Source organism: Canis lupus, chromosome 20 (genome assembly GCF_011100685.1).
Source record: "Canis lupus familiaris isolate Mischka breed German Shepherd chromosome 20, alternate assembly UU_Cfam_GSD_1.0, whole genome shotgun sequence".
Classification (NCBI taxonomy): domain Eukaryota; kingdom Metazoa; phylum Chordata; class Mammalia; order Carnivora; family Canidae; genus Canis; species Canis lupus.
In genome coordinates, this window is record NC_049241.1 from 31795631 (window position 1) to 31817647 (window position 22017).

Consider the following 22017-nt stretch of genomic DNA (forward strand, 5'->3'; position numbering starts at 1 on the left):
GTCCATTGGTTGTAAGGATGAAAGAAAATGGATCTTCTATGTTGCTAATGAAAATATGAATTGGTATGGTCCTTTTGGAAACAGTGTGGCAGCATTTATTAAAACTAAAATACCTATAGCCTTTGAGCTAATAATCCTGTACCTCAGAATCTCCCCTAATAAATTCTTAAAGTATAAAAGCACTAATATCCAAAATAAAAAAGTATTTACAAGAATATTTATAACAGCACTATTTGAAATAGCAAAATACTACAGAGTAAGTGGTGCCCTTCAATAACAGGAAGTTAAACTCTGGTCAAGTCACACTAATGACTATTATGTCTCTATCAAAAAGAATGAATTAGAGCGAAGCCAATACACTTAGAATATTCATGTGTATTGTTAAATAACTTTTTGACATTACACAAAGTATTATATAATAACATAATCCCATTTTTATGGGATTATGACCTAGAAACCATGTTTGTTCATAACTCTATGGCCACAGAGAATAATACAAGAGGGTATGTACCAGGTTGTTAACATAGGTTCCCTGGATAGAAGTTTGGTGATGTGGGACAAGAGGATGGGAGAAAGGTAAGAAGGAGGAGGAAGCCAAGCAAAAAAGAAAATACTACATTTTTAAAGCAAAGCATAAAATACTACATTCTTAAAGTACAAAGCATGTAATCCCATTTGTGTATTTGCAATGTGTATGTGTGTGTATGGTATATGTGTGTGTGTGTGTGTGGTGTATATATATGTGTGTGGTGTATATGTGTGTGCCATAAAGAGAGAAAAAGAATGTGTGAGAGAGAAATAATTTACTAGTTTCCAGTGGAAAACAGTTTTTTAAACCATCTTAAAATTATTTGGTTCTTTTCTGCTTGGATGAATCTTTCAAAATGTTTAGAAGATAAAAATAGATGCAAATTATTTAAGTATTTTACAACCTTCCAGAAGCTTATATCCACACTCCTGAAAAGAGAAAACACTTGTTTCCAGAAATTTCCTTATGACTGAAATGGTGTGAACTTTATAAAGACTGATAAATATCACAGAACAATGTACATAGAACAGAAATAACTTAAGTTCAATCTCTTTACTTTTAGGCTACCCTTATTAGATTCTTATATCAGAGAGAGAATTGTGAAAACAGGTATTTCATTTAAAAAAGAAATAAGCTCAAGTTGGCTGTTTCATCAGTAACTAAATGCAAAAACAAGGATTTAAAGTAGGCAAAAAAAATGAATTTTTCAATATTCAAAGAATCATGAAATCAGAAAGTCCGATTTCATTTCATTTGATTTCATTCAAAGGCTATCAAGGATTTCCATAAAAGAGGAGTAACTATTCATTCTCATTCACTACATTGGTTTCCTGTGGCTGCTGAAACAAATCACCAAAACTGAGTGGCTTACCACAACAGAAATCTATTCTGTCAGAGTTCTAGCAGCCAGATGTCCAAAATCAGTATCACTGGGTTGAAATCAAGATGTTGGCAGACATGTAGTCCCCCTTAGGCTCTAGAGAGAACCCATTATTTTCCTCTTCCAGCTTCTGGTGGTTGTCAGCATTCCTTGGCTTGTGACCACTTCACGCCAATCTTCACTTCCATGGTCGTGTTGTCTTCGCCTCTTCTGTCTGTGATTTTCTGCTACCTCTCTCTTATAAGGACACTTGTAACTGCATTTGGAGTCCGCCTGAATAATCCAGGAAAACGTCTCCATCTCAGGATCTTTACTTAGTCACATCTGCAAAGAACATTTTCCCAAATAAAGTAATATTACAGGTTCCAAAGATTAGGACTTTGGATACTTATGAGGGCTATTGTTCAGCCTACTACAAATACTGCAGTAGATAAATTAGTACAATCTTTATGAGGGATGATTTGTTTACCTGCATTTAAATGCTTAAAAATGTATGTACCTTTGATGAAAAACATCATTACTAGAAATGTATTCTAATAAAACAGTTCATTCAATTAATAATTATAATGTATATAATCATGTGAACATGGATGTTTGCCTAAAATAATTTTTATAATAATGAAAAATTGGAAATAGCCCAAGCACCTAACAAAAAGAGATTAGGTACATAAATTATACACCCATAAAATAAAAAACAAAGCAACCATAAAATAAGAAGTATAAATGTGTATTTATACACATGGAAAGACATATATGGTATGTTAAATAAGGATATCAGGTTACCAAACAGTGTGATCCCATTGAATATATGTTTATGTCCTTCTGTGTTTATATGTATTTATATATATATATATATTTATGTATGTATGTATATATGTATATATATATTCTGAAGCACAAAGAATGGAAGTATGTACCTCAAAATATCAACAGTGATTATCTACAAGTGGAAAGATTAAAATTTATTTTTCTAAAGTGAATATGTGTTGCCATAATAATGCTTTTAAAGTCAAGTAAAAAGACTTGTGCTTCTGGGAATGAAAGACTAAGAGACTGCTCAAGAACTTCCCTACACACAAACACTCACAAAGTAACACCGGGATATACTATAAAGAGCACCAATCTTCAGGGCATGGAGAATGAGGAGAATAGAATACAAAAATACTATATGCCTTTATCCTAGAGCTAAGTGTAGCTGACACCAGCAGGTAAGTGAGCAGGGTAAAGGGTGCGATTGGGAAAATTGCCAAATCTCTGTCTTGAGAACCAGAAAGACAAAGTTGGGGAAAACTTGAATGCTGAAGGTAGTGGGGAAATCCTGGAAGGGAAAAAGCCAGAGAAAGAACTGTCAAATTCCTGACCTATATTTCTAACTGACCCCTGAACCATACATTCATGGAACAAGCTCAAAGCAGCTCAGCTAGTGACAAAACATCTGAACTGAGGTCTAAGCTACCACTGCAAGAAACAAGATTTGCAAGACTAGTCAACATAACTGTCTACTAAAACAAAAGAGGCAATAGTCATGTGAGTTAAATAATATAATACAGAGCCCCCCACAACTTAACAAATAATATTTAGGACACAATTCAAAATTAGCAAACATGTGAAGAACCAAGAAAATGGAACACTTTTTCAAGAGAAAAAAAAAATCAACCAAATCTTTCTCTAAGCTGAATCAGATTTTGGAGCTAATCAATGAGGATTTTTAAATGTTTATTACAATTAGTCTAAATGAAGTGAAATAAACTGTGCTCACAAACAATGATGATGTTTCTATCTTCAGTGGTTGGTATGTGAGGTCAGCCAGGACAGTTCTTATACACAATTTGCCCTGTACCATGAGCCTCAAACTCATGTAACTACTCAACTCAACATCTATTGGTTCACACATGAATTCATGCCTCAAATGTCTTTGAACTTCAAAAGCTTTTCTTTATTCTAGTAAACTTCTAACTCATTAACAGATTTCAAATATCATTTCTAAAATACTCATCAAACGTCAATTGTTTGCAAGGTTTGGTGCTAAGGCTAGAAATCTAGAAAGATGACTAAAATAACCATCTCATAGCCTTTGTGAAATGAAGTAGGAAATAAATGAACAAGTAGGTGCCTCTTTGCTTGCTATCTAGTAAGGATAAGCTAAGTATTATACACATATTATAAAAATTATATACTATAGATGAGGCACCATAATGCTCATTACTCAGGATTTTCAACTCGAAGGTGAAGAAGGGTATGCTTTTTTTTTTTTTTAACACAAACCACATCCCACTGGAAAGTCTGATATGCCTACTCCTCCCCCACCTCCTACTAAGTGATGGGGAGAAACACTGCCATAGTGGTTTACTGCCTTTGATGAAAGAGTTTCATATCCCTCATATTTGTTAGGGCTAAAAAAGATCAAAACTCCAGCTATATATAATTATTTTCTAGTTAAACACACATATATTAGTGGTATATTGGAGTTTTGTAAAAATACAGGAAATACTATGATGTGCTAATTGTGCATTCCATCATTTTGAATTTTTACTCCTCTGGTTCATATTCTATGATTACATCTCCAATGGAGTCTGAACACCAATGCCTGACCCATGGACACATATAAAAGTCTTAAGAAAGTCTTATGAAAAATACTCATGGATTAATTATTCCTAGAGTTATCCATAAGAATGTTATCCCAAAATGCCTCCCTCACCTCACCCAAGTCCCAGATGAGAAGAGCCTAGTTAGTAGATCCACGTAGGCAGAAATCAAACTTGTACCATCCATCTGGTAGCAACCATCCCAATAATAAGGGTTACTGCTCTTGTCCAGCTGTAGACTCAACTTCTTGCATTTGCCCTAAAATATTAAACCAAAGAGAGCTGAAACAGAAGCTAGAGCGTTAAAGAGACTCTGATTGATCATTAATAGGTTTAAATATTTGCAGTTAATTGAGTTGTGCTTACATGACATAAGGTCATCAGTTGATTGGGTTAATTTAGTCCAAGAGCTGGCCAATCCAAAAAGAGAAAAAGAAACAACAAAAGAAGAGTGATACTAGCTGTATTTTTTAAATTGTAGACAGATAGGTGTCAGTGCTTTGGCTGTGTTTATAGAATACTGAATTGGAATGGAGGCTCCTATGAAAATGGAAACTTCAGGTATTAAATCAATATGCACATGTACATAGCAAAGCATCCCATAGAAATTAGACATGTTTTACTTTAAGCTGATTTTTAAATGTTGGATCCATAAATGCATATGACCATTTACATTTTAAAACTTTTGCTTTTAAATGTTAAAATCTGGTATTTGCAACAAGATGTTGGTAGAAAGCTTCCTATTAACTTGCTTTGACTATTTTAGTTTGTACAGGACAAGATTATTTTTCTTCCTTTTTTCTAATTATAAATGTAGCATATTCTCACACAGATAACTTGAACATTACATAAGTATCAAAAGGCAAAAAGAAATCTCCCTACCCAAAGGCAACTGCATTGTTCATTTAGATATATTTTCTTCCAATCTTTTTCTTTACATTTTAAACACAAGTATGATTATGGTGGACCATATATTATCCCCGTGGCTTGATACTACCATTTCCTTTGTGCTTACTTATTTAAAAGGCAATCACTTCATATTTGCAGATGTTATTAGCTAAAAGTCATGATAGTGTATACTTGAAAAAAAATTTCTTGGAAGAACTATGAGATAATGTCATTAACAAAGAACTAGAAATATACTGCCAGCAGTCTATCATGCCAATTCCATGCTTGAGAAATCTGAGATCAGGCATGCATTTCTCTCTACATGCAACTATGACCAAAATAGCTATCTCCAAAGAAGTTTCAGAAAAAAATATTCATGTGTGTCCTGCTATTTTCTTGCATGGTCTACCTAAAATGATTCATTAGCAATAAGCTTTCAGAATAAAGGATTTTTTGTTGTTATGTTACTTGTGTGGGTTTTTTTTTTTTTAAGAGCTAGTTAGGAGGGACAGAGCAAATACATGTTTTCTTATGAAAATCGAATATCCCAACAGTACCAATTTGGGATGCCTAAATGACATCTAGAAGATGACTATGTCTTTCTCATCAGTGCCGGAGTATAATTAACCTCCATAACAATAACCTCAGCCCAGGAAAGCAGGAAAGAAAGTTGAGAATGAGCTAGCTGAACCCCAGATGTCAAGGTTGGGAACATTCCAGAGAGTTACATCTGGAAGCATCTACAGCCAAACCTGTCCCATCTGTAACAAAGGTAATAAATTCCTCCTTCAGAGGAGAGAAAACCAGAACCAGTAAAACAATGTTGCTGAGTCAGGTTTTTGGTACGCTGGTACCATTCTCTGAGAGCCTTCAAGAAAGGACTGAAGAACCTAGGAAGTCAAGAATTGAAACTAGAATGCTAACAAAATTCAAAAGAAAACACAAATTACAAAGATATATGAGTTAAGTTAGTTGAAAAGAACATTGTTTTCTTTTTCTTCGCCCCCCTCCCACCACCACCCCAAGCCATAAATAAGATACAACAGTGCACCCTTCTGGTCAAAATGCAAAACTAACATTCAGATAAAAGTCTAGCCATCTCTTCTAATTCTTTGGGGATAATCTCAGAGTTTCTGGTTTCCTCCTCTAATGAGGAGTTCATAGCAATGACCTCACTTGCTGACGTTTTATTAAATTACAAAAGAAAGAGATTTTCCAACGTGGAACTTATTTCCATATGGAAGTTTTGTCCCTCTGAATTAAGTGAACATGGTGGCAAGGAAAACTGAAGATCTTTGATGCTGTATTTACTTAATATCTGCGTGGGCATCTGATACCCCATTCTTTTGGCTTTCTGGGAGCTTTGCCTAAATGTGACAAATACTTCCTAAATATTTGTTGAATAAATTAATCAAGCAAATTTCTGAAGCTTTCAGTAAAATCTGAAAACCAATTATATTTCAGCCCATATGCAATAGCTCTGAAAGTTTCAATAAAGGGAAGCCCAAAGTATTGTGCAAAGGAAAAGCAAGTATGAAAATGCCTTGCCTTTCTTGTTACAAGTTTGAACACATGCATTAACATCAATATAGAGTTTACAAGCAATTAAAGCTGATCTATATAGAACCACTTGCTATCCTTATTAGTAAGTGAAGGCTACCATAAGTCACTCTGAAGAACTCTGCACACTAGCTCTGACAGAGCAATGAGTATAAAAGGTAGTTCATAAACAGCTTTGCATAAGAAAGGCTGATTCCAGACCACCTGTGGAGGGCACCATGCAAAATGCATGAGCATCTTATAAAAAAAAAAGTTTCAGAAACTCTTAGTCCCGTTTTTGAAACTAATTATAAGTATGTTATCATCTACTTTCTTCTTTTTTTAAAGATTTTTATTTATTTATTCATGAGAGACAGAAAGAGAGGCAGAGATACAGGCAGAAGAAAAAACATGCTCCCTATGGGGAGCCCGATATGGAATTCCCCAGATGGAGGATCACTCTCCGAGCCAAAGGCAGATGCCCAACCACTGAGCCACCCAGGCATCCTGTCACCTATTTTCAAAAAATTGACAACAATCAGGACAGTTTCCTAAAAAGTAATCAATTATGCAAAATTCCATTTCTCCCTAACCCAATTAAAATGGAACAACATAGTAAGTCTTCCTTCCCTTTAGAAGGCTCATATTAAAATTTGGAATGTTTAAATCATTTCTTCACATATTATCCTTTTTTCTGTTTTATATTTGAAAGTATCAGGGGCACCTGGGTGGCTTAGTTAGTTAAGCATCTGCCTTCAGTACTTCAGGGTACTGGAATCGAGCTCTGCATCAGGCTCCCCACTTGGCAGAGACCCTGCTTCTCCCTCGACCCCTGTTGTTCCCTGCTTGTGCGTTCTCTTTCTCTTTCTCTATCAAATAAATAAACAAACTCTTTTTAAAAAAATAATTTACAAATGAAAGTATCAAAAGACTTAAAACAACAGTATAAAAAGTCAGCAATATCTCTAAAACATCATTATCACAATCTAGCCATGTTTCACATCTTGTGAGAGCATCCATAATTATCTTCCTACTCTTGGTCACCTTGCAGGAATCTATCTCTTTGAGAACTGTTTTCTGCTGTGAACACAATCTCTTCAAATTAATGAGGCTAAGAATTAATGTTTCAGTAAATGGGAACGCTTTCTTTGGCACTGGGTTGACATTATGCCATACTTTTAAATGCCACCAGCTGTATTCCAATATACAGTGCATTACATGGTCTGCTCAAGTCAATGATTCATCTGACAGACAACACCTTAAAAGCAAACAGCATGACTCAGTGTTAGCAAAAACAAATTTTATACATTGATGAAAGTTTGGGGACATTCATATAGGGCCCTGCTATATACACTACTTCCCAGGCATGCCAGTTAAGAACCAGCTATATTGACCAGGTGCAGACAGAAAGAATTATTAGACATTCTAGAGATAAAAAGTCTCAAAGAATTATGAATGCTGATTTCCAAAAATAAGTGTTAGTCTGAAACTCTTTGTAAAAATTACCTCAGCCACAGAAAATCAATGAAAACAGGAAAGAAGTCCTCTCCTTAAAATCTAAACACACACACACACACACACAAATCTTCAAGCTTTCCTAAGACACACTTGGGATTCAATTTTTAGCAATAAATCATCTTGCCTATAAAGATTTCTTGCAGCAAGTTCAAGCCAAACAGATATCAGACACTATAATACTAGCATAAAAATACAATGGTAAGAAGCAAAGTTCACTGACAAAAGATTCAGACTCGATAGGGATATCAGCAGGATGCAATCAGAGAAGAGGGAAGAACAGAGGCTTCCAGAAGAAATGAAAGACTGCTCTTCTGGCTTGTCAGGGCCATGGGAAAAAATGCATTTAAAATTGAAAAAAAGTAGCAAAAAAGAGTAACCAGGGGTTAATGTTTCTTGAAATAGAGATGAAACTGAGAATCATGAAAAGCAAAGAAGGTTTCCAAAGCAGATACCTGCATCCCCCAAATCTTGAGAAGGCAGGCAGTGAAAGTACTCGCATATTATAAAACAGCTTGCCTATCGCAGAAACACCTGGATCCATGGGCAATAAACCTGAAATTGTGTCCATATCAAATGCAAGATGAAAGAGAACATCAAGAAGTAGCAGACCAGCTTTGTGGAGTTATAATGTTGTGATCAGGAAATAATATGAAGTGGGGCAATTGCAGAGAATCCATGGGGAGTAACCATAGGTGGGTAGTTGGGGCAGATTTATCTGGAGGTCAGTCTCAGTAAATATTTTGTAAAATTAGAAATCTGCCAGAAATTAAATAGATGATACAATAAGCTAAGACTTTCAAACCACCCATTATATAATGCTGTATGGAAGGTTAGTGATGGATGTGCAACTACAAAAGCGATGGCAAAATCCATAATATGCAAAAGTTTGTTGACAAATAGAGGTCAATCTGTAAGCCCACCTTGTGCCTAATTATGGTGGTGGGTGTTGACAGTATGTGGAGGAAAATAAGACACCGTCTCTGTCGTCCAGCAGTATAGGAATGAAGGGCTCTAGAATGCTTTAATCCTTAGGAAAATCCTGTGAGATAAATACTACGATCTCCATTTTACAGAAAAGGAAACTGAGGTTTGGAGAGGTTAAGTATCTCACTAAAGATGCACAGCTAGAAATGTGCTAATTCAGAACTCTAAGCATATGATCTTTCCACTAAATCACACTTTCTAATACATTAGAGAATAATAGGTGGCATTTTTAAGAAATATCAACCAACATAAAATAGCATATTTTTAGTGTCAAACACTAAGAACATTTGGTAACATACAGCACAGTTAAAATGTATGACTATGGTGAACTGCTGATTGTGTCTCCTGAATACCAATGCTGGAGCTAATCAGAAAGAAGAGGGCTCAAAGAGGGCAGATATAGTCAAGAAAAGCAGTGGACAAAGGGGTAACTTTCTTGGAAGGATATCATGTGCAGGAACGTTACCATGGTCGATTCAAGGCATAGGAAAGAGAATGTCCTAACCAAAGTGGACCTAGGAGGGGCCACTATGGAGAAATGCAGCATGGGCAGGTCACACAGAACCTGGGGAACTGGGCTAGAAAGTTGAGATTCAAAGCAGTGCGAAGGAGAGAACACTACAGATTTCTGAGCAGAAGACTAAAATTCCCACTGCTTCATTATAGTCTAAATTTCTCCTTATGTTAGTTTTCTAATGCTGCTGTAACCAATTACCACAAGTTTAGTGGATTACAGCAACACAACTACTATCCTACAATTCTGTCCAACATGGATCTCACTGGGCTAAAACCAAGTAGTCAGCAGGGCTGCATTAACTTTGTGGAGATTCCAGGAAAGAATCCCTTTCTTTGCCTTTTCCAGCTTTTAGATGCTGCCTACATACTTTGGCACCTGGCCCCCTTCCTTCGTCTTCAAAGTCAACAACATTGCATTTCTTGGACCACACGTCTACAGTCACAGCTCCTTCTACCCACATCCATAAGAGTTATCTGCTTTTATGGATTCATGGGATTAGAAAAGGGCCATGTGGATAAACCAATATACTCTCTTATGGTTAAGTTCCTTAACATTAGTCACATCTGCAAAGACCCTTTTGCCAGGTAAGATCATATATTTACAAGTTCCAGGTATTAGGATACAGACATTTTGGGGACCATTATTTTGCTAACCAGGGTCCTGACTATCACCTGCCCACTCACATATCTCTAGCCCCTGTGGTTGTCATGCATCCTCCTCTCAGTTCCCTAGTTCCTCTCTACTTCCTCTCCAAACCTTAATGGCAAAAACTATTTACTGAATGCCAAAATGCTTAGTATGGTATTCCTGTCAAATGACTGGGAACATTATTAACCAGTCAAATAAAGGAATAAAAGACTGTGTAAGAAAGACTTGAAAAGGGATCCCTGGGTGGCGCAGCGGTTTGGCGCCTGCCTTTGGCCCAGGGCACGATCCTGGAGACCCGGGACCGAATCCCACATCGGGCTCCCGGTGCATGGAGCCTGCTTCTCCCTCTGCCTGTGTCTCTGCCTCTCTCTCTCTCTCTCTCTCTCTTTCTCTGTGACTGTCATAAATAAATAAAAATTAAAAAAAAAAGAAAGACTTGAAAAAGGTGAGGGCAAGGCAGAGGCAATAGGCCAATGCTCATGAGAGGTAACCATGGTCTGGAATTGAGGTCAGTGTGGCAGAGAAGCACACTGTATCTGCAGAGCCAGACTCCATCACTAGGAGATGTGATAGAGGGGAATTTATAGCCCTTTTTTGAGCTCGGTTACTGGTCTAATAAAGTGGTGATACAAATAGTACTTTCCTCACTGGATTATTGTGGGAATTGATGAAATAAATGTAATTAAATATACTGCAACCACTTATCACATAGTAGGTACTCAATAAATGTTACTTCCCTCTCCTTTCCCAATATATGGAAAAATAAAGCAACTGAATTATAGTGAGTGATTCATGAGAACCAACAGAGAGATGCAGAAGTATTAAATGTTAGGCTTAGTTCAGGATAATTGCTCTTTCCACATGGGTAGAAAATGCCATTTTGCTTCTCTTTATGATGTGTGACCATATTTCTATACAGAACTAATGAAAAGATGTCATTAGCAATGAATATTTAATTGAAAAATTACAATCTAGAGAAATAGAATTTAAACATAAGTGATAAGTACAAAATGAAAGTTCTTAAATATGTGTGTATGTATAATATCACTAAAGATCAAATGCTGTATTCATAACGATTGAGCATTAGAAAATTTTTGAATTATTTATTTATTCATTCATTCAAAAGTATTCCTTGAATGCCTTTTTTTTAAAAGATTTTATTTATTCATTCATGAGAGACACAGAGAGAGAGAAAAAGAAACAGAGACACAGGCAGAGGGAGAAGCAGGCTCCACGCAGGGAGCCCAATGTGAGACTAAATCCTGGGACTCGATCTTGGGCCAAAGGCAGGTGCTAAACCACTGAACCACCCAGGGATCCCCCTTGAATGCCTTTTATATGTCAATATGTAGCATATGTTAAACACTTGAGATACATTTTACCCTCTTCGAACTTACATTCTAGAGGGGGAGACAAATATATATTTGTGTATATATATATATATATATAATTAATATGCATATATAGTAAGTAAAATAAGTGAATAATTTTCCTCCTCAAGGTTTTTTTCATGGGTGCCTAATAAGTACAAAATTTTTTCATGGGCCTTTAATAAATATGCAGATCTAAGTTACATTTTAACTCCATAAATTTTTCATATTAACACAAGAAGAATGGTACCTGGGTGGCTCAGTGGTTGAGCATCAATCTTCAGCTCAGGGCAGGAACCCGGGGTCCTGGGATTGAGTCCTACATCGGGCTCCCCACAGGGATCCTGCTTCCTCCCTCTGCCTATGCCTCTGCCTCTCTCTCTGTGTCTCTCACAAATAAATAAATTAAATATTAAAAAAAAACAACAAGAAGAAGCTTTAAGAAATATTATACCTAGATAAGATCTATAAATAAGGCAGGGAGACTCAATAATCAGTTACTCTCAAGTATATACATATACAAAGAAGTATGCTGCTTATTTTTATGTCCCACATCATTCTAAAAATGTTTATAGATAGCTAAAATAAATCCATATATGCAACAATACAAAACAAAAGAGAGAAGAAAAGGGGGAAAAAAGAAAGAAATGAAGAGGGAAGGAGAGACAAGGGAGGGAGGAAGTGGTGGGGAGTAGGAATGCAGTGGGTGAAAGAGGTCGGAGAAAGGAAGGGAGGAAAAGTAAATAAATACAACAGCAGGAAAATGAGATGAATCCTATAACACATTTCTTTTCTGGAAAGGTACTAGAAATTAGAAACTGAGCTACTTAGCAGTCAAAGCAAAGAAGGAATATGATTACCAACAATAATCACAGACTTCTAAAAATAAATTTGTGCCTGAAGAAAAGCATACCTATACTTGCTCAGAGATCCAAGAGGAATCTTTCCCACAAATTCTCCTCATACTTGTTACCACATTTTCAACAACAGTTTAGGCACAACTATTTTAATACTGGTGTCTTCAACACACTGGAAGGCTGCCGGTGCGTGGTAGAGGAAGACGTGGAGCTCCAGCAGCCCTCCAAGATTGACACCCCAGATCTGTTCCATATAACATACAGGGAGCTGGTCAATGACACAAGTAGGCTGCACCATGAATGCTTTCCATCTGCTCATGTGTGAGGAGAAAGACTGGAAGCCTTTGATGTTAATAAATGGATGAAGCAAAGATCCTTAGGCATTCTTTTTTTTTTTTTTTTTTTAAGATTTATTTATTTGAGAGAGAGAGAGAGAGAACACAAGTGAGGCAGAGGGAGAGAGAGACAGCAGACTCCCCACTGAGGACAGACCCTGACATGGGGCTCGATCCCACGACCCCAAGAACATGACCTGAGCTGAAACCAAGGGTTGGACACTTAACTGACAGAGGTGCCCCCCCTTTAAGCATCCTTAAGTGTGAATATAGTTAAGTAGCTAAGCTTGGTAAGACTAGAACAAAGAAAAATTTGGAGTATGTCCTCTGCCAAGAGTCTGGAAGATTAATCTTCTAGTCAACTGGATGCCCTGGGGGTAAATTGGCATCTTCTTATTCAAGGCAAGAAACCTTCCAGAGCACTTGCCTGGCAGAAGACCACCTTTCCGGTGCACCAAGGCCAGATGAGTCACGTAGCACCCAGTTGTGGACATAGCTATAACCTAAATGTCTTTCTTGAACAAAATATTAAAATGCTCAATGAATCATACATTTGAAGAGAACAGTTGCAAGATAATTTAATTCTGCTACCACAGTTTTATTGATTTTATATATTCCTTTACTTTTAAAATACACTGGAAGCAATTAACCCTAGTGGATTTTGACATTTGCTGTTCCTCAGAGTACTATCAACTTTAATTAGATTCCAGAAATGAAGTAACAATATCTTATCAACAGGAAGACATTTTGAGGATATAAAAGTCAACATCAGACACCACCAACTTTAAGAAACATTAAAAGCCAAACTTGTAAAACAGATAAATTAGAGGGATATAATTTACATTTCCAGAAGTATTCCTGACTTTACAAAAGCGTTCACTGCAGGGATCCTTTAAATAGCAGACTTCTCTTGTACATTTGAAATATTAACTGATTTACAAAGAATTCCATTTTCAGGGCATATTTATGGTGTTAATCTAGCCACATGGCAATTAATAAAGCTTAACTCTTCTACATACACATTGAGCAAGGCGAGGCAAATCACTTCACTTCTCTGATGTGTGGTTTCCATCTCTCTACCTGTCCACACTATCACTCAGAATTGATGAAAGGGGTAAATATCTTATTCTTGAAAGTGTTCTGTAGACTTTAAACTTCTTTCCAAATATTCATCTTTATACAAGAAGGAAGGAAGGGCTCTAGCATTTGGATAGTGCCTCATGTACACCAGGTGCACTCATATACATTATTTGATTTTTTCTTTGTCACACTGTTACTTGAGTCATAGCTTTACCACATGAGGATTCTGTGACTCAGATCTTGCTCACACAGCTACTCAGTGATAATTCTAGAATATTAAGCCTGTTCTGTCTGACTCTAAACTCCTCTGTTCGCTCATTCCACTACGTGACACAAGTTCAAGTTCTTGCTCCATTATCTACTAATAGCATGACTTGAGCAAGTTAATGAACCCCTCTGAAATGCAGCTATCTTGTCTCAAAATTAACATGAAAATATGCCTTACCTCAGAGGTTTATTGTGAGGACTGAATGAGCTGATACACATAAAAGCCTTGGTATTGTGCCTGACAGAGTAAGTACCCAATATATAGAGATTATTTGAGGTTTTTGAGCCTCCCCCTTCCCCACAAAAAAATTTTTTAAAAGTTTTTGAACCCAAACAAAAGTTAGTACACACAATAGCACAAGCAGGATTTAAATATCTATAAATGGAAAAGAATGGTTTTTCTAAGCAGAATATGCAATATCAGAATATTATTTCCAATATTACTATAATATTTCTATTATGCATACTTAGTAAAAGCACTAGATTTAGTATGAATAGTCAGGAATCCTGGATTCTTAGCTGAGTCACTAACTAGGAATTTTGCTTGAAGCAAAATCTCTGTATGTTTCAGCTATCTTGACTATCAAAGAGAGATCAAAATATGAAAAAATAACAAAAGTGATAACAACATATAAATCTAAATGGTACCAATTTTTCCATTCCCCAAAATGGCAGACCATTTTTATTTGAAATAAACCTTCTTTCTCTCAGTCACTATAAAAGCTGGAGAAAATTAAAACAAACATTTATTTGAAGAGAGAGAATTATCAAGACAGTGAGGATTTGAAGGACCCAGATCTTAAAAAGAAAGATCACCCAGAAAAGTGCACTGGCATTTGGCACCACTCTTCTTTCTGAAGACTTTGTGAATTCTCAAGAAGCATCTGAAAGATAAGAAAAACTGAACAGAAAATCATATCTGAAAGGCTGTAGAGCTGGACAGAGTTTACTGCAGTCCCACAAAATTTGTGGTTCTGAGTTCACCCAGCAAGAGGGGCCTGAGTAAATACTTCAGGCTTCATTTGGTATTTGTGAAGTGCTATCACTTAGGAGTATAAACTCTAAATAGAACAGCTCTCACAGAACTGAAACCCAACTTTTTATCTGCTCCATCTGTGAATGGATTAAACTAAAATGCCTAGTGTATCCACAAGCCAAAAACAATGTAAATCCTCCCTGAAGTAAGATATGATTCAGAGATTTGAATTACCTCTATAATCTTTATAAACAATGACCCATGTTCAACTAGAAGTAACAAAGCATGACATAAATTAACTAAAAATAAAAATGGTGAAAGACAATAGAAAGAGACCCACAGAAGATAGGAATATTAGAATTATCATATAGAGACTTTAAAGCAACTAAGTGTTATGCTTTTAAAAATGCATGACAAAATGGAGAATTTCAAGGAAAGACCTGAAAATTATGGGGAAAAAAAAGTCAAATGAAATTATAGAACTAAAGAGAAAAAAAGAAAACCAAAATCCAGTAAATGAAATTAAGGACTCAGTGAATCAGTTAAAAAGCAGAGTCAATCCAGCTAAAAGGAGAATCAGTAGACTGGAAGATAAAATAGAAAAAAATAATCCAGCCAAAAGAGACAGAGAGGGGAAAATATAAAAAAGAGTTTAAGAGACATGTGGGATATAGTCAAAAGGTACAATATGTATAACTGGAGTCCCCAAAGAAGAGAGAGTATGGGAGCAAAAGCAAAATCCGAAAAGCTAATGTCTGAGAATTCTCTTTAAAAAACTACAAGAAGATATTAAGCTATAGACTCTAAAATTTCTACTACAAATCCCAAGTAAAATAAATACAAAGAAAAATCACACCTAGACACATGATAAAACTGCTAAAAATCAAAGACAGAAAAATTTTACAACTAGAGGAAAATGTCACATTACTTCTGGAGGATCTACAGTAAGTAATTAAACCAATTAACAATAGAAACCAAAGACAATGGGATATCTTCAAAGTGCCACAGGGCAAAAAGTTACCAAACCAACAATTCTAATCACAGTCAAATTGTCTTTCAAAAATGAAATTGAAATAAAATCTAAAATTTGCAAACAGATTACTTTCAATTGATGAGAAGTACTTCACTGTATGGATATGTCATATTTTGTTTAACTGCTGATCTATTCATAATCACTTGAACTGTTTTCAGTTTCTCACTATTATAAATAACACTGTTGTGAATATCGGTATGCAGGTCTTTGGATGGACCTATGCTTACTTTCATGTCTCTTGATTATGCCAAAGGTGGCACTGAAGTATAGGTGGTAAAACTGGTCCTTTTAATACATGATGCTATAGGTCAATTATCCATATGGAAAAAGTGAGTAGCAACTCACCCCCCCACCAAACTCACACCATACACAAAATCAATTCTAAGTATCTTGTAGATTTAAATACAAAAAGAAAAAAAAGGCAAGCAAGCATAAACATACTAGAAAATAACATAGAATAATATCCTAAGCACTTTGGGTTAAGCAAAGAGTTCTTCAACAACACAAAAGTCCTAGCCATAGAAGCAAAGAAGGATGAATTTTGCTACATTAAAATTAAAGATTTCTGGTTATCAAGAGGTACCAATAAGACAGTAAAAAAGAAGCAAGACATTGAGTGGGCTTTTTATTTTTTTTTTATTTTTTGACTTCCTGTATCCTACGAAGGCTCCAGAATAAAGAAGTCCTATAAATCAATAAGAAAAACAAAAAGACAATCTAATAGAAAAATTGGCAAGAGATACTTCATAAAACAGGATATCCAAATTGCCAATGGACATATTAAAAGATAGTAAACATCATTAGTTATCAGGAAAATGTAAATTAAAATCCCAATGAGACAGAAACACAAACCCACTGTAATAACTAAACAAACTAGAATATTCAAATGTTGGTGGGGATATACAACCCACCCACTGAACTCCCTGCGATTGCTGAGGGATTACCTGCAGCAATCCGTCTCATAGATAAATACTCAGTTGAGATATATTTATTGAGATATATTTATGTGTCACCAACACAGGCAGATATATAAAAGAATGTTCAAAAAAAAAAAAGAATGTTCAAAACTGGAATCAGTACCCATCAACAGGAGAATGCAGTTTATTCCTATTAACAAATACTTTAAAGCTATTAAAATTTTTAAAAAGTACTATCACCTGCAACAACATGAGTGTATTGTGCAGAGAGTAGTATTGAGATAAAAGGCTCAGACACAAAAAAAGGTATATACTGTATAATTCAACTTGTATAAAGTACAAAAACATACAAAACTAATAAAGGAGTTAGAAGTTAGGAGAGTCATGATCTCTTTGTGTATAATAAAATACATGAAATATAAAATGAACCACTTTAGCCATTTTTAAGTGTACAGTTTAGTGGCATCAGGTACACTCACAGTATTATGCAACCATCATCACTATCTCCAGAACTCTTCTCATCATCCCAAACTGAAACTCTGTATCCATTAAACAATAACTCCTCTTTCTCCCGTCCCCCGGCCCCAGCAGCCTTCTGTCTGTATGAATTTGATTACTGTGGGTACCTCATATACATATGGGGTCCACAATAGTTGTCCTTTATTTATTAAAGGACAACTATTGTGTCTGGTTTATTTCCCTGAGTATAACGTCTTCAAAGCTCATCAACATTATAGCATATATCAGAATCTCCTTCACTTTTAGGGCCAAATAATATAATATATACCACATTTTTTTATCCATTCATCTGTCAATAGGCATCTGAGTTGTTTCTACTTTTTGGCTATGGTGAATAAGGCTGTGGGACAGGTGGGTGGCTCAGTTGGTTTAGCATCTGCCTTCGGCTCAGGTCATGATCCTAGGATGATCCTGGGACACAGCACCACATCAGGCTCTCCACTCAGTGGGGAGTCTGCTTCTCTCTCTCTATGCTCTTGCTCTCTCTCTCTCTCAAATAAATAAATAAAATCTTTTTTAAAAAAAGGCTGCTATAAACATTGATATACAAATATCTGTTTGAATCCCTGCTTTCAATTATTTTAGTATATACCCAAAAGTAGAATTGCTGGATCATACAATAATTCAAATTTAATTATTTGAGAGAACTGCCAGATTCTTTTCGTACTGACTGGATCATTTAATGGGCCTGTCAGCAATCCACAAAGATTCCAGTTTTTCTACATCTTCACCAACACTTGTTATTTTCCTTAGTTTCTGGTTTGGTTTGGCTCGGTTTTGGTGAAAGCCATCCTAATGATGTGTGAAGCAGTATCTCATTGTGGTTTTGATTTGCAATTCCCTAATGGCCACTTATGTTGAGTGTCCTTTCATACATGTTATTTATAGGCCATTTGTATAACTTCTTTAGAGAAGCATCTATTTAAGCTCTTTGCCCATTTTTTAAAATTTTTATTTATTTATGATAGTCACAGAGAGAGAGAGAGAGAGAGGCAGAGACACAGGCAGAGGGAGAAGCAGGCTCCATGCACCGAGAGCCCAACGTGGGATTCGATCCCGGGTCTCCAGGATCACGCCCTGGGCCAAAGGCAGGCGCTAAACCGCTGCACCACCCAGGGATCCCTGCCCATTTTTTAATTGTGTCTTTTAATTGTCGTTGCTTAATTTAGTTCTTTATATATTCTGAATATTAATCCCTTATCAGATAAATGATTTGCAAATACTTTCTCCCATTCTGTGAGTTGCTTTCTCATTCTCTTGCTTGTGTCCTTTGATGCACAAAAAATTTTAGTTTTGATATTTATTTATTTTTTCTTTTATTTCCTATGAAGAGTCATCATCATTGATGATGAGAGAGGAGTTAGAGGATGATTGAGAGTTTCTGAGGTGCTACTAGTGTTACAAATTTATAATTTGTACATTTTTCTGATTATACCTTTTTTGTGACTGGAAATATGACTGGGAAACAAGATAAAAAAATAGCCAAGTTTGTGGGTTTGGTTGGTTTAATGATTAGTTTAGACCTCTGCTGTCCTAAGTCAATTGACTGTAGGTATTACCCATTAAATAAAACCAAAATTCAAGCTTATTTAAGTAAAATATTTATTTTTAAATGCTTATTTTCAAAACACTTAAAATTAATAAACATTAGATGTGTTTATGTTTAAGTAAAGTGATGACAATATTGTTAAATTATAGTAATTAACTATACAAAATATAGCTAAGTATCATCTTCCTAGATTGTCAGGTTCCTACAGTCAGAGATTACCTGCCTCTTTCTCTATTACAGTGCATATTAGATAATTAATTATGCACAGGTACACATATCATTTCTAAAAGGCTATTTCACAAAATGTATCCAAAAATATTTTAAATGTACTTGCTCCTTGACTCATCTATTTCAGTTTTAGAAATATATCCAGAAGAATTACTGAGAGAGGAAGCAAAACTATGTGTAGCTTATTCCTTGAAATAGTTTATAATAGCAAACAATTGGAAAAAATTGTCCAACAACAGACTGTTGGTTAAATAAAATATAGTCTGGTTAAAAAAAACACAGTCTATACATGCTATAGAAAAGTATATACATCCATTAATTTTATAATTTAAGTCTATATTAATGTGAAAAGATAAATAATTATATAAAAAGTACAGTTTAGAAAACCATGTGTATGGTATAATCTAATGCTCTAATGTGAGAAGAAAGTTGAGGACATAATACCTTAGTAGGACTATCTCTGGGTGGTGAAATTACAGCTAATTTTTTCTTTAATTTGCCTTATAATTCTTTTTTTTTTTTTTTTACAGTGAAATGTCTTATTTTGTACTAAACACACTTAAAAGATGGCTTTCCCTCTGAAAATGAAATTGGTCATCTTGGATCAGATTTATCACTATTTAATTATTAGTTTCTGAGTTGGCATTTTGCAATTTTCATTAAGTGGATATGTTTACACATGCACAAGCACATACATATATAAATAGGATTCAATGACAGTCTTCATAGCAAGCCAACACATTTCAATTTTAGGTTAAAATTTCAATGCAACCTTGCAAATAATGTTTTCTATCTACAAGTCCACACCAGTGCATCTCCAGCACATTAACAGAATAAAGAAAAAGCAAAACAAAACAAAACTTCATTTTGATTTATCATGTGAACACCGAATAGAAACACTGTATTTCAATTATGTTATCCATTTTATACTTTGCTGGTTTGTTTTTATTTGTTTTATTTGTTAGTGGATGAGTGATTTATGACTGTATGACCGAAAAATGGAGAACCAAAGGATAGCTAATTTAGGGGTTTGGTCTGGTTTAATGGTCAATTCAGATCGCTGATACGCTGAGTCAATTGACTTTGCAGAAATTTACCATTAAGCAGGACCAACAATCAGATCAACTCTGCTGGGTCCAATCTGAATGTACTGTCCAGATAGAGCCTTTGGCAAGAAGAGTTCCCTTACTTAGCTTCTCCACAGTCTTGCTTTCTTATACTTTCCTTCATTTATTCCAATTTGGTAAGCTTTTTGCCACAAAGGAGAAAAACCAAGACTAGAAGGGAAGAATTATACTTTTTTTAGTTTCAATTACAAGAGCTAGACAACACAAGCAGAGATCCAAAAGGGGCCTTTAACATAGCAATTGATTCTTTTCTCTCACTGTGGGGAAATGGCTACCGTTGGTGTTATCATTAAGATGGACAGTTTCTATTCCATTTAGTTTCTGCCAGAAGCCAAAAAGCACATTCAGCATGTTAACAAAGATAGTCTATGTAGTCTTTACCAAAACATCAACAATGTAGTATATCTACGTGCCATATAACTTATTGGATTACATGCTGGGGAAAATGTTTGGAGAAAGGCCCAAGAATCATTCTTGAGTTACTACAAGTACAGAGCTGAAATTCTGTTGATCTGAAAGTGTGAGATCGATGTCTTCTGAGGAGACACTCTCATACTCTGAAGTGGGCTGAATGATAGGAAACTCATTCAAGGCTTATGACACTGTGGTTTACACCTAAGCTATCTCCTGGATGCCTTTCTAACAACGACTTCCAAATATAATAAATGGTAACATTTGTCACTGAAGTAACTCCCACCTCAACTACATTCTGGAATTTATCATTTCCTACTGTGTAGGTCGTGTGAATGGTATATTCTTCTGTCAAAAATATGGCTTTCAGTTAATAATTCCATACCATTCATCACTGGAGTTCTCTGCATCACCGTCCAAAAGGACAAGCCCATTTACAACTCTATATTTTGAAAATGAATAATTTTTAGAAGTTTATTTAATCTTGACTTTTTAAAAATTAACCAAACTTTTCAAAGTTTGGTGATTATATTCAAACAATAGAATTAAATTTTAAATTAATCGGTATTGATTTTATTTAGAAAAACGACAAAAAATCCAGAAAATGAACTAAGACTGGCATTGTGAATTAAAGCATTGTTCTTCCATGCTTTTGTACCAGGTTCCAAGATGAGCAGCACAATGCTGCCAGTTTGGCCAGAGACTAGCAAAGGACATTTCAGGAAAGCTCCTATTGAAAGGTATCTGGGGAACACTATATATAATGCCTATCCCCATGGAAATTAATATTGCAAACTAACACACTAAAGACTCTGTGAACTTAGCAATAAACTTTTAAACCTTTGCTTAACCCAGTGTCCCCATCTACTAAAAAATCACATTTGAGAAATACCAGTTAAACAAAAAGGAAGTTCCTGAAAGAATACTAATAGAAATATAAGGTAAGCCATATATGTAATTTTAAATTTTCATAGCTACATAAATATAAACAAAAAGGAAAAGTTGAAATTAATTCTGTTAATATCTTTCACTTAACTCAATAGAGCCAAAATATTTTCCAATATATAAATTATTAAATAATATAAATATTATTAAATTTTATTATTAAAGAGATATATGTACTTTTCGTAATAAATCTTTAAAATTCAGTGCATATTTTATACCATCTTGATTCAATCTAATCATGCTTCAAGTGCTCAATAGCTACATGTGACTAAAGGCTACCTTACTGAACAGTGCACATATCAAAGATTAATGATG

The 22017-nt window shown here is 35.2% G+C and overlaps 1 long non-coding RNA gene across 2 annotated transcripts in view; it reads right to left on the reverse strand.

Annotated features, from left to right (window-relative positions):
• Positions 1 to 22017, reverse strand: part of LOC111091299 — a 73716-nt gene that overhangs the window by 11744 nt on the left and 39955 nt on the right. For both annotated transcript variants that reach the window (XR_005374852.1, XR_005374851.1), the window contains exons 3-4: positions 4108 to 4253; positions 1401 to 1733 (exon numbers count right to left, since the gene is read on the reverse strand). This is a non-coding gene — a long non-coding RNA (uncharacterized LOC111091299). The remainder of the gene's footprint in view (positions 1 to 1400; positions 1734 to 4107; positions 4254 to 22017) is intronic.